At 40.4% G+C, this 11896-nt stretch overlaps 1 pseudogene across 1 annotated transcript; it reads right to left on the bottom strand.

Moving 5' to 3' along the window:
* Window positions 1-7847: 7847 nt before the first annotated feature.
* LOC104986814 lies at window positions 7848-8411 on the bottom strand (annotated as a pseudogene). The gene has a single exon (XR_825073.1). The product of XR_825073.1 is annotated as a signal peptidase complex subunit 1 pseudogene (transcript).
* Between the last annotated feature and the right edge of the window lie 3485 nt (window positions 8412-11896).

Genomic DNA, 11896 nt, shown 5'->3' with positions numbered 1-11896 from the left:
CATAAACTCATTTGTTCTTTCATCACCTGACATTTACTGAGTACCTCCTGGCTGCTAGAGGCTAATTTATTCACTAGAAATATGTGTATGTGTGTGCTCAATTGTGTCCGACTCTTCACACCACCACAGACTGTAGCCCACCAGGCTTCTCTGTCCATGGATTTTCCAGGTAAAAATACTGGAGTCGGTTGCCATTTCCTACTTCCCGGCCCAGGGATCAAACCCATGTCTTTTGCATCTCCAGCATTGGCAGATGGATTCTTTACCACTTTGCCACCTGGAAAGCCCATGAAATATAGACAATCTTAAAAGGAAATAATTTACGAGAGGAAACAATGATTTTTTCTCCATTCCACAAATACTTATGAAGCACTAAGTATAAAAAGGCAGAAGACACTGTCAAGATGCCTGCCTCTCCTGGAATTTAGCAAGTTATATGACATAACAGGGAGATGGGATACAAAGCACAGATACACAATACTGTCTTCAGATTGGGGATATAATGGGAACATCCCAGCAAAATATCCCTGATCTGAAAGGTGAAGTATGAATAAATGCTTCCTGAGACCCAGAGGCAGCAGAGCACTGTGGTCCTAAGCATGTGGTGAGGAGTCCCAGATCTGACTCTTCCTCCCTGTGTAACCTCAGGCAAGTTATTTAATTGATCTATGCTCCTGGTCCCTCCTTTATAAAGCAAGGATAATAAGAGTACTTACTCGTGCTGTTGCTGAGTGTACTGATGCCTTAATAAATGCAAGCCCCTCAGAATTGTATCTGGCTCTAATAAATGCAAGCCCCTCAGAAGTCTATCTGACTCTAATAAATGCAAGCCCCTCAGAATTCTATCTGGCTCATAATTAAGTGCCCAAGAAAGTTGGCTGTCATTTCTCATCCTTGCAGTTTCAGCTCAAACAAGAAGTGAATGGCATGTGCAGAAAGTCAAGGGCATGAGAACAGGAACCATTTGAGAGACTGCACATAGATTGATTGGACCGGAGCTGAGCATCCCTCTGGGAGACCAGATCACGTGGAAGGAGCCTGGCTCCACTATTGACTAATCTGGATTTCATTGTGATGGTTATGGGTTATGGGAGACACTGAAGGATTTTTAAGCGTGGGAGTGATTGGATCTAAATTCTATTTCAACAAGATGACTCTGTGAACAATATGGGAAGCAGATGGGCCGGAGGCAGAACTGGTTGCAAAGGAATCAGTTACAGGGCTATTGCAATACTTTTCCAGGTGAAAATGTCAAGGGTCCTGACCTAGGGCGGAGCAGTGAAGATGAATAACTTTCTCCTAAGTGAAGCAGCCAGGTTGAAACTCTGATTTCGACCTCTTAAAAGATTGACCTTAAATCTCTTACTCATATATTGGGGTACAAGATGTAAGAAGAAAAGGTTTATGCATTTTTTTAGGGCTTGAACAATATGGCTTTTCTTTCTTTTTCTTCCTGTTCCTCAACAGATATTTCTTTCCTGGATAGTCTCAAGGTTGATGCATTCCAAGTGCTTGTAGACTTAGAAAGATTGCAGAAGAATCACTGGTTTCCACAGGCAGGCAGCAGTCTCCTTCTACATAGGACCCCTGAGTGGAATGCCAGAGAAAGACATCCTTTGATTTAAATCCCTAAGTATGCTGTGTTACCAAATCTACCTCCCATGCATTATAACACCTCCATGTACTGTATTTCATGACAAGAAGTGGGAGGAAATTTACTCTTAATCTCATCCATTTCACTGAATTAAATCATGCACTTCTGAAATATGCATCTTAAATTACTAACAATTTGGATTACTGTCATTTCCATAAAATGTGCTAATAATAAGTTATATGATTTCCCATTTCAGAGAAAGAACTAATTCATCAAGCTAACTGAGCTGCTTTAGAACCTCCTAAAAAGTGCAGATGAATGTGATTTCAGAATCATTTATTGTTAATGTGCAGAGCTAAATTTGTTGGCAAAATTCCTCTGGTGTTCTTAGTGAATGATTCCAGGTGCAGTTATTAAGGTCAAATACTACAATGTCACTGTCAAGATTTTTTTGTATAAAAACTAAGGGAGGATTACATGTTTCTTAATAGAGAGTCTCTTAATAAACTATGTCCCACCTGCAGCTCTTAAGGCAAGATTCATCTCAATAAAAATGTGTGCTTATCAAGGTTTCAATTGTAGACTTAAGAAAATCATAAAATTATAGGCCTAGGTAGGAAGCTACTTAACTTACTGTCTGTTCCCTTGGCTCTAGATGAGACAATATGTAAAATGCTAAAATCCCCTTTAGTATGCGAAAGCCATCTCCAAGGGTCACGATGGTTTCAGCTGCTCTGGTGGGAAAGGCAGCAACTTCCTCTTTTTCTCATCATTCTACTTGGGCACCTGCCAAAGATACACATTGGGTCAAGAAGCACAACCTTTCAAACAGAAGGACCATTTATCTTATCAAGGGTATTCAAGGATTTGTACTTTCTCACTGCAAGTTCTAAATAGGCTTATTTAGGACCAGGAGGAAGATGACATAGGACAATAAATTTTCCAAGACTGCCGTTCTCTAAAAACCTGTTTCAGAGGTTGACAGCCCTCACAGTTCAGAATCTGAATATAATCTGAATATACATGCCAGACAGACTTTAAAAATCCAACCCTGATCTCTCCTTTTTCACATGTACAAACCTATTGATATGAAAGGGCTCCTTCAGGACATATAACTAGGCAAAGACAACTCAAGGAGTAGAACTCAATGATTGCACACTGTCCGAAAAACCCAAGTGCCTCCCTTGTGTTGCGAAATATACTCATGCTTCTAGTTCTCTTTGGATACTATGATTTTTATTTTCCTCTGTCATATTAGGAGGAGGGGGTATTTGGAGAATTTCACTTCTGACTTGCAAAGTTATTGAGAGTTGAGATATAGAGGAGAGAAATTTACAAGTTGTTGAGTCACTAGTGAATTGTTTTATTGCTTCAGGTGATGTGGTGAAGTGCCCCAAAGACAGCTATTCTTTGTTGAAAGGAAGAATCTCAACAATAAAGAGGAAAACTACCCTGCCTTCCCCTGTCCTCTGGGTAAGTCCTTTTGGCACTGGTGTCAGAGCCGAGGAAAACAGTGAACACGAACGGCCAGGGAAACGGAGTTTCTTATGATTCTTCAGGAGATGAGGAAAATGACAAGGGAGAAGCAGCAATCATAGTTTCAAACTCCTGCCCCACTTTCTCTCCCTCAACCTTATAAAATAATCAAGTGTACCTACCAGTCCTTTCCTAGCTCTGCTTGATATTTAATTTAGTAGGGACTTGTGTTAAGGGCTGCATGCTTAAAAGGATTTATGAGCAGACTGTTTGCAGGAAGCTTTATAGTTTTAGGATTTCAACTCAAACACACTAAAGAGAGTGTTATTTCCTTATAGGAATCTCAATTTCTGCAATAAGGAAAACTGTGAAAATTAAAGCTGTTTTGTCTGAAAGGGCTCTATGTGTCTCCTGCATATTTTTGTCCAGGACCATGCACTCTGACCACTGGAGACATGAGAGTGGGGGTGGGGAGTGAGAGGAGAGCCATGGACACTTAGTGATCTAGTGTCATTGAAAAAATCACTTGGAGATTTCTGTGGATATTATCAGGACCTACAACAATCTGTAAAGCTAGCTAAGTAGCCAAGAAATGCCTTTTTAAACTTTTTACTTACTTATTTTATTTTTGGCTGGGCTGGGTCTTTGTTGCTGTGCTCGGGCTTTCTCTAGTTGCAGTGAGTAGGGGCTACTGCTCCACGTGGTTCCCGGGCTCTAGAGCACAGGTTCAGTGGTTGTGGTGCATGGTTTGAGTTGTTCCATGCCATGTGGGATCTTCCCAGACCAGGGATTGAACCTGTGTCCTCTGCATTGGCAGGTGGATTCTTATCCACTGTGCCACCAAGGAAGTCCAAGAAATGATTTTGTAATCTTTCTATTGAAAGTACTTTTAAATGGTAAAATAGAGAAATCACAGACTGAGAAATGTCTGCCAGGTCAAATGGTCATTTGAATGTAAAGAACAAAATCTGGTCTACAGCCAGATCTGATGAATTTCCAAATAATAGATATGCAATTGAAAAAATAAATAAATAAATTGCTGTAAATCAAAGAATAGGAAGGAAAAAGTCCCTTTTATAGCCTTATGACACTTGCATAAATGGGACTAGACTTAGGCCAATCAGTAAATATTTTCAGGTTTTCAGGTCAGACTGTTATAACTACTCAATTCTACCATTCTGATGTGAGAACAGCCATAAACAATACAAATGGGCTTGGCTGTGTTCCAATAAAACTTTATTCATAAAAGCAGACAGTGGGCTGATTCTGGTTATACCAAGCCTTGGTCTAGACCTTGATGCCAGGCTGGCTACTTAGACTCCCAAGGGGATAAAATTTCAAACTGAAATGTCCAAAGAAGAATTGTGTGAACTGGAGATAATTGAGTTACCTTAGATGTCTTGTTGACAGATGCCATATAAAACTTTGGCGTATTCCTCGACCTTTCTCTTGATTTGGTCTTCTTGACTTTCTTCCATAAATTTCAAAGATTTATAGATTAAGGATCTGCTTCTGATTTGGTCTGCTTTAAATCATCCTAATTCAATTGTGAACAATAAAAATTGGATATCATAGACATGCAGAGCGGGTAGCCTGGTGATAAATCCAACCCACCTTAGTCTTCTAAGGAAAATCACAGTGCATTTTATAAATGTGAGGCACGAAAATGGTGATATAAGACTAGCATTAAATAAGAGACTAATAGACTTCTACTAAGTTTTTTCAATCCTCTTCCATGAGTCACCTTGTAAATTTGAAATGAGAGAATCACTAGATATTTTAACTCCCATGTTTTAGAGTTTTTATTGGAGAAATTATGTCTTTAAAATTCACACACCATTTATCACTTTGTTTTATGCAGGGTAAAGGAACTACGTAATATCCATATGTGTTGTAGTTTGTTAAAGACTTTCCTTATAAATCAGTCTCCAGCTGTGTGTCAGCAACATTGTCACACTGAGAAAAGGAGCCTTGGCTGCTTTCCATATTTTAGGCTTGTCTTCAAATGTCCAGAATGCATTTCACCTCTATAGAATCAAAAACCTTAGAGGGAGGAAAAGCCTTAGCCGGTCTCTTCCTTCATCACCTAAGACAAGCACAGACCGGGCTTCCTTTCACAATAGGAAAGAAAGGAAAGGCTTCCTTTCCTTCCAAGCCCCATGTTGAAGGGGCTTCTCTGGCTGCTGCAGCAGTTTCTCTTAGCAAGAAAAGCCTTCCGTTCTGTTTTAACTTTGCTACTCATAGCCTCGGCTAGCTGACTTATTCTAGAGAATTTCAAGATTTTTTTCAACACATGTAATATTTCAACTCTTTTTAAAATATTGATTTTATGATTTTTGAATACACAGAATATTCTCATGCAAAAGAATGCAATTTGTTTGCTTCTATTTGTTAGAGAAAGTACAAGTTGTGTGGATTCCTTGATTACAGGAAAAAAAAAAAAAAAAATAGCACCTCTTTGTCCCATTCCTGATCACTTGGTCTTCCCAGCCCAGGGCTCCAAACTGTATCTCTGGAATCTCCTGCATTGGCAGGCAGATTCTTTACCACTAGTACCACCTGGGAAGCTTAATTTGATCTTCATCTACAGTTTATTTTCAATCCTTTATCTAAAGCAAGTTTCCTTCATTTGCCCTATAGTTGATCCCCTTCTTGCCTGTCAGGTCTCTCTTTAAGGGAATTGTTTAGCAGACCTGTTCTCAGGATACTCACACAAAGCCAATGCAAGTTATGTTTCTGTGTTAGAAAGGCACAAAAACTGCACCCTTTTCTGGTACAGCCATGAAGCATCAGGGAAAGAGATGAGATCCCGAGCTAAATGATCTCGATCCAGACACAATGCTGGCTCTGAGTACCTAACTCTGAGCCTCCTCTGAAAAGGGGGAATCATAATAACACCTCAGAGTTGTGAGGATTAAAGGAGATAATGCATGTAGAAATGCTCTGCAGACTGTCAGATGCTAATCTGTTATAATTTTCCTGATGACTTTCCAGTACAGAAAAGGAAAGTTATCTCATGCACATGGCCCTACTCTCCTTGGAGCCAGTTTTCCTGCGATAGGGTCAAACATTAGAGGGGTGTATCACAACATCTTCTGGTGAGTTTCTTGGCTCCCAGTACTCTCTGAAGGCCGCATCAACATATGCTTTTGTAACCTACACCGACGCTGACCTGAGAAGCTTCGAGCAACAAGGCTCCACTTGTCCGTATAGCCAGGGAGGGAGGAAACAAGGGGGAAAGAAGGAAATCAAGGAGTTAAAGGGAATATTAGATGATACTATGCCCACTCCAGTACTCTTGCTTGGAAAATCCCATGGACGGAGGAGCCTGTTAGGCTACAATCCATCGGTTCGCTAAGAGTCAGACACAACTGAGCGACTTCACTTTCACTTTTCACTTTCATGCATTGGAGAAGGAAATGGCAGCCCACTCCAGTGTTCTTGCCTGGAGAATCCCAGGGACGGGGGAGCCTGGTGGGCTGCCGTCTATGGGGTCACACAGGGTCGGAAACGACTGAAGTGAGTTAGCATAGCATAGTATGCCAGAGTTGTTTTATTTCTGTAGAAAGGAGGCTTTTCTTAAGCTATCCCATGCCTGGAAATGGTTTTATTCAGTTATACAGATCAAAGGGACCAAGCAGAAAATGGAAACAGCAATGGCAATGGGAAGCTCCCAGAATGTTTAGATAACGATAAGGACTCTGGCCTTAGTAGTGAAATATGAACAACTGTCAGCTGAGAGGCCCTGAATCTTATGGACTGTAATATTCCCTAATGGTAAGAAGTGACTAACCCAGCATGAACTGTGTGGGATGAGAGCTGCCTGAAATCAGGAGAAACCCATCTGTAAAAAAGAACAGTGAAAGAAGAAAAGTCAGATAGGGCCACCATAAACACTTTAACTCTTCTTTAGTAAAGAGGCTAAGAAGCTAAACTTAGAATCACGTCCTAAAAAATAAACATACAAAACAACGTTGTGTAAAATTTAACTTGTTTCATAGATATATAGGTATGCTTCTAAAATAAGTTTTGCTGATTGAATATATATTTTATAACTTCCAAAAAGTATTTTAGAAAATGACCTGACCTGTAATATCAACTAGCAATATCAGTATGAAGTCAAAAGCCGCTGATAGTCAAATGTCTGGTGTCCAGAACTGGCAAAGGAAGCAGCCCCGTAGCTCTCACAGAACTGTGTCACCATCATCAGCTGTTTCCTATCTAGTTCTGCCACATTTCATTCTTACTGTGAAATGTGCTTCTGACTCATCTTTCCACATATTGTGAGTAGAAACTATTAGAATTTGGATTTTCAAATCATGGATGTTCATGGCGGTAGGGTGGTATGATAAGAGAATTCTTTCTTTAAAAAAAAAAAAAAAAATCTAAACTCAAAGTTCTACAAGTGAGAAGGAAAGAACTCTCAGAAAGAAACACTCACTGAAAGAGAAGGGATAACTGTCCAAGGGTGAGTTGGCCTCTGATGAACACATCCCATTTTTAATCCTGACACCAGCCCGTACTCATTCCCTGAAGACACTGCCTTGTTGAGAACGACTAGAATTTTTAAATGTGGCCTGATTAAAATAAAGGAATTAATAAAACACAAACAAAGAGGGCACTGAAATGTAAAAATAGAATCATCACATTCAACAATGAATAGGCTTAGAATACCATTATAGCTAGTTTAACAGGCATGATACTATATACAGAGTATTAATAATAACATTTAATCAGAACTAAACTCCCTTTTGAACTGTTGTGTTGGAGAAGACTCTTTTTTTTTTTTTGGTGGTGGTTTTTAGCTTATGTTTTTTATATATGAAAACAATTTAGCTCATGTCACACAAAACAAAAGCAGGTACAACAGTAAAGCTGAATCATGAAAACCCCGATCAATTATTTTTAGCATGTCTCTTAACTTTTCGTTCCCCTGGTTTCTTGTCTTCTGTGCTTGAGTCTTGAACAGGTAACCACTTGAAGGGGTGCCGGCGATAAATGGGCCATGGGGGGAAGTGTCAGCAAACACGAAAAAGCAAATCCAGCCATAACTATATAGACAGTCCACCCGAACTGTTCAGCCAGGTACCCGTAGATAAATCCAACTATTACAGAAAAAAGGATAATTCCCTGAAACATCTGTTCAGCTAGCTTCTGGCCCTTGTAATCCATTTGCGTGGGCAGTGAGCTCAGATGCTCCAACATGTCTGGTTCTGAAGGCGGGCGGCAGAGCGAGGGCAGCCGGGACTCAGGGACGCTAGGGCCCGGGGTCAGCTTCTGCTGACGGGTCCAGTTCCGCGGGCCTGCGGAGTCGAGGGTTGCGATGGCCGTAGTCCTGGAAGCGGATGTCTCCCACAGAAGACTCTTGAGAGTCCCTTGGACTGCAGGGAGATCCAACCAGTCCATCCTAAAGGAGATCAGTCCTGGGTGTTCATTGGAAGGACTGATGTTGAAGCTGAAACTCCAATACTTTGGCCACCTCATGGAAAAAGCTGACTCATTGGAAAAGACCCTGATGCTGGGAAAGATTGAGGGCAGGAGAAGGGGACAACAGAGGATGAGATGGTTGGATGGCATCATCGACTTGATGGACATGAGTTTGGATGGACTCCGGAGTTGGTGATGGACAGGGAGGCCTGGTGTGCTACGGTTCATGGGGTCACAAAGAGTCAGACACGACTGAGCAACTGAACTGAACTAAACTGAAACTGGCTTTGCTGTTATTAGCTATGCAGCATTGGAAATTTTTATTTCCATAAACATAATTTTCCACCTTTAAAAAGAGATGACAGTATTTTTTTTTTTTCATGTTGTATTATGTGGCTCAGTCTCCCAGCAATGGCTAAATGATCCAGAGGTTTACATTTGACACAAGATGGGCTAATCAAAAGCTCTGTTCTGAGAATCTGGATATTTTTAACTCAGAGAGAGAGATTGAAAGACTCGAATGGAGTGACATTGGTACCATTGTTCAAGAGAAAATACCATACAATCCTGCATCTGAAATACTAGGGACTCTTTTTCTCCTTGCTCTTCCACAGGTGCACTGAACTTATCCTTTGACCCTGAGAGACACCCAGTGATCTTTCCAGCAACTGTCTGTGGGTTTGTTGTGTTTTTTATGTGTGGCCTTAGTGGCCATAACTTGCTTTCTGTGTCTTGTAAACAGAAGAATTTTGAATCAAAAAGAAATAGGTCTTAGGAAGGAGAATGGTACAAGTAAAAATTTCTGAAGCAAGGAATCGGTCTAAAGTGGGGTCTAAATTGGTCTAGAGCTGGGAAGCCTATAGTGTAATACACAGCAATTGATTCAGTAATCCCTGGTTTTCCCAGTCTGTGTGGTGTGGGTGGTATATGACTCAGGCTGGCCAACTGAATCATCAAAACCTAGACACTCATGGGAACTGATTAATTCGGGATAGGCTCATGACCTAAGAGGATTCAGTAACTCAACTGAAGGAACTTTGTTTCAATTTGGGGGAAGAAAGACTTTCTCTGTTGGACAATGAGGGGATGAAATGTAACACTGCAGCAGCAGTCTTAGCTTATTAAACAGAGAATCTGCCCGAGAAAGAATCAACACAGAGGAAAGGATAGCAGAGAATTGAAGAGAATGACCCTTTGTTTGAGAACTTAGGCCTTGAAGCCCTTTAAATTTTTTTGTAAAAAGAATATCTTTAATATATAAATAGTTCAACAGCATCGTTAAAAGCTTTTGGCCACTGATAAAAAGATGATTAGTCCAACTTGACAAAAACTTGACAATACCATTGCAATTTGAATTTAGGTACAACTGCTATGTATATAATGATAGTATGCAGGTAGTTTTTAATTATATATTTAAAAGATTTGTAATTTTATGCATTCAGCATTCACCATTGTCTAAATGCCTTGGCAAAACTTGGTGTGCTTAAGTTACTTCACTCATACAAAGATGATGCCATAAAAAAGAGGGTCCATCTCTTCTGGGAGCCCAAGATAAAAGACACACACCAGCCTGTCCTTCTGCTACTACACTTGCTGGGAGCCACTGACTAGACAAGTGTTTCCTCATCTTATAAGGATAAAAAAAATGATCCAACTTTTTTGAGGATGGAGGACCATAGGCTATCAGGGCATTTATACCATCTCCTTGGCCATATTGATGAGAATCTGTTAACCCTTGCTGAACTAAATGCTTTAGTTTGTTTCTTACTATATCTAAGACAGACAAGTAGTTGCCTTAAAGCTTGCTTTTGTTTTATCTACATTGCTACTGCTGCTAAGTCACTTCAGTCGTGTTTCAGTCGTGTCCGACTCTGTGCGACCCCATAGACGGCAGCCCATCAGGCTCCCCTGTCCCTGGGATTCTCCAGGCAAGAACACTGGAGTGGGTTGCCATTTCCTTCTCCAGTGCATGAAAGTGAAAAGTGAAAGTGAAGTTGCTCAGTCGTGTCAGACTCTTAGCGACCCCATGGACTGCAGCCTACCAGGCTCCTCCATCCATGGGATTTTCCAGGCAAGAGTACTACATTAAGTGATTCTATTTCTGTGTGAAAAGGCCCATTTACCTAGAAGGAAAAGAATCTTTCTAATTCCCACCTTTGAAATTAGAAGATTCGTTTCTAATCCCATGATACACAGATATATGGCCTAGATGCTTCACAGATAGGAGCCAATAAATTCTCCTTGGCTCAAATACCAATTTGAATTGCATTTTCTATAACTTGCTACCAAAAGAGTCTAGACTAATAAGTCCCTGACCCACAACTAGGCTTATCTAGTCTTGCAGACATAGACAAGCCTGGTAAAATCCGCTCTCTCGTCCTCAGAGTTCTTTGCTGATGAGTCTCATATGTTCTATTCTCACAAAACAATGCAGTATAATCAGCTGTTCACTGGAGGTAAGTTTATAAGTATATAAACTTACATTTATAAGGTCATTCCAAATGAATATAAATATCGATTCGTTTGTTGCTGTGTTATTGTTCAGTTGCTAAGTTGTGTCCAACTCTTTGTGACCCCGCGGACTATATAATGCTAGGCTTCCTTGTCCTTCACTATCTCCTGGAGTTTGCTCAGACTTATGTCCTTGGGGTCAGTGATGCTACCTAACCATCTCATCCTTTGCTGCCTCCTTCTCCTTTTGCCTTCAATCTTTCCCAGCATCAGGGTCTTTTCTAAGGAGTCAGTTCTTTGCATCAGGTGGCCAAAGGTTTGGAGCTTCAGCTTCAGCAACAGTCCTTCCGATGAATATTCAGGGTTTATTTCCTTTAAGATTGATTGATTTGATCTCCTTGCAGTCCAAGGGACTCTTAAGAGTCTTCTCCAACACCACGGTTCAAAAGTATCAATTGTTTGGCTCTCAGTTTTCTTTATGTCTGACTCTCACATCCATACGTGACTACTGGCAAAACCACAGCTTTGACCATACATACTTTTGTCGGCAAAATAATGTCTCTGCTTTTTAATATGTTGTTTACGTTTGTCGTAGCTTTCCTTCCAAGGAGCAAATGTCTTTTAATTTCATGGCTGTGGTGACCACCCACAGTGATTTTGCAGCCCAAGAAAATAAAACCTGTTGCTGCTTCCACTTGTTCCCCATCTCTTTGCCATGAAGTGATGGAACCAAACACCATGATCTTAGTTTTCTGAATGTTGAGTTTCAAGCCACTTTGATTGGTTTAAATATTTTTATAAACTATTCCATGAAAAGTACCCATTTAACAGTGGGAATCATACGCTAGTATTTTTTTTTATTTGTTTTAATTGGAGCCTAATTACTTTACAATATTGTGGTGGTTTTTGCCATACACTGACATGAATCAGCCACGGATGTACATGTGT

Source organism: Bison bison, unplaced genomic scaffold (assembly GCF_000754665.1).
Source record: "Bison bison bison isolate TAMUID 2011002044 unplaced genomic scaffold, Bison_UMD1.0 scf7180017864075, whole genome shotgun sequence".
In the NCBI taxonomy this organism is placed as follows: Eukaryota; Metazoa; Chordata; class Mammalia; order Artiodactyla; family Bovidae; genus Bison; species Bison bison.
The sequence above is the reverse complement of the archived record's forward strand: the minus strand, read 5'-3'. Positions and strand labels throughout refer to the sequence as shown.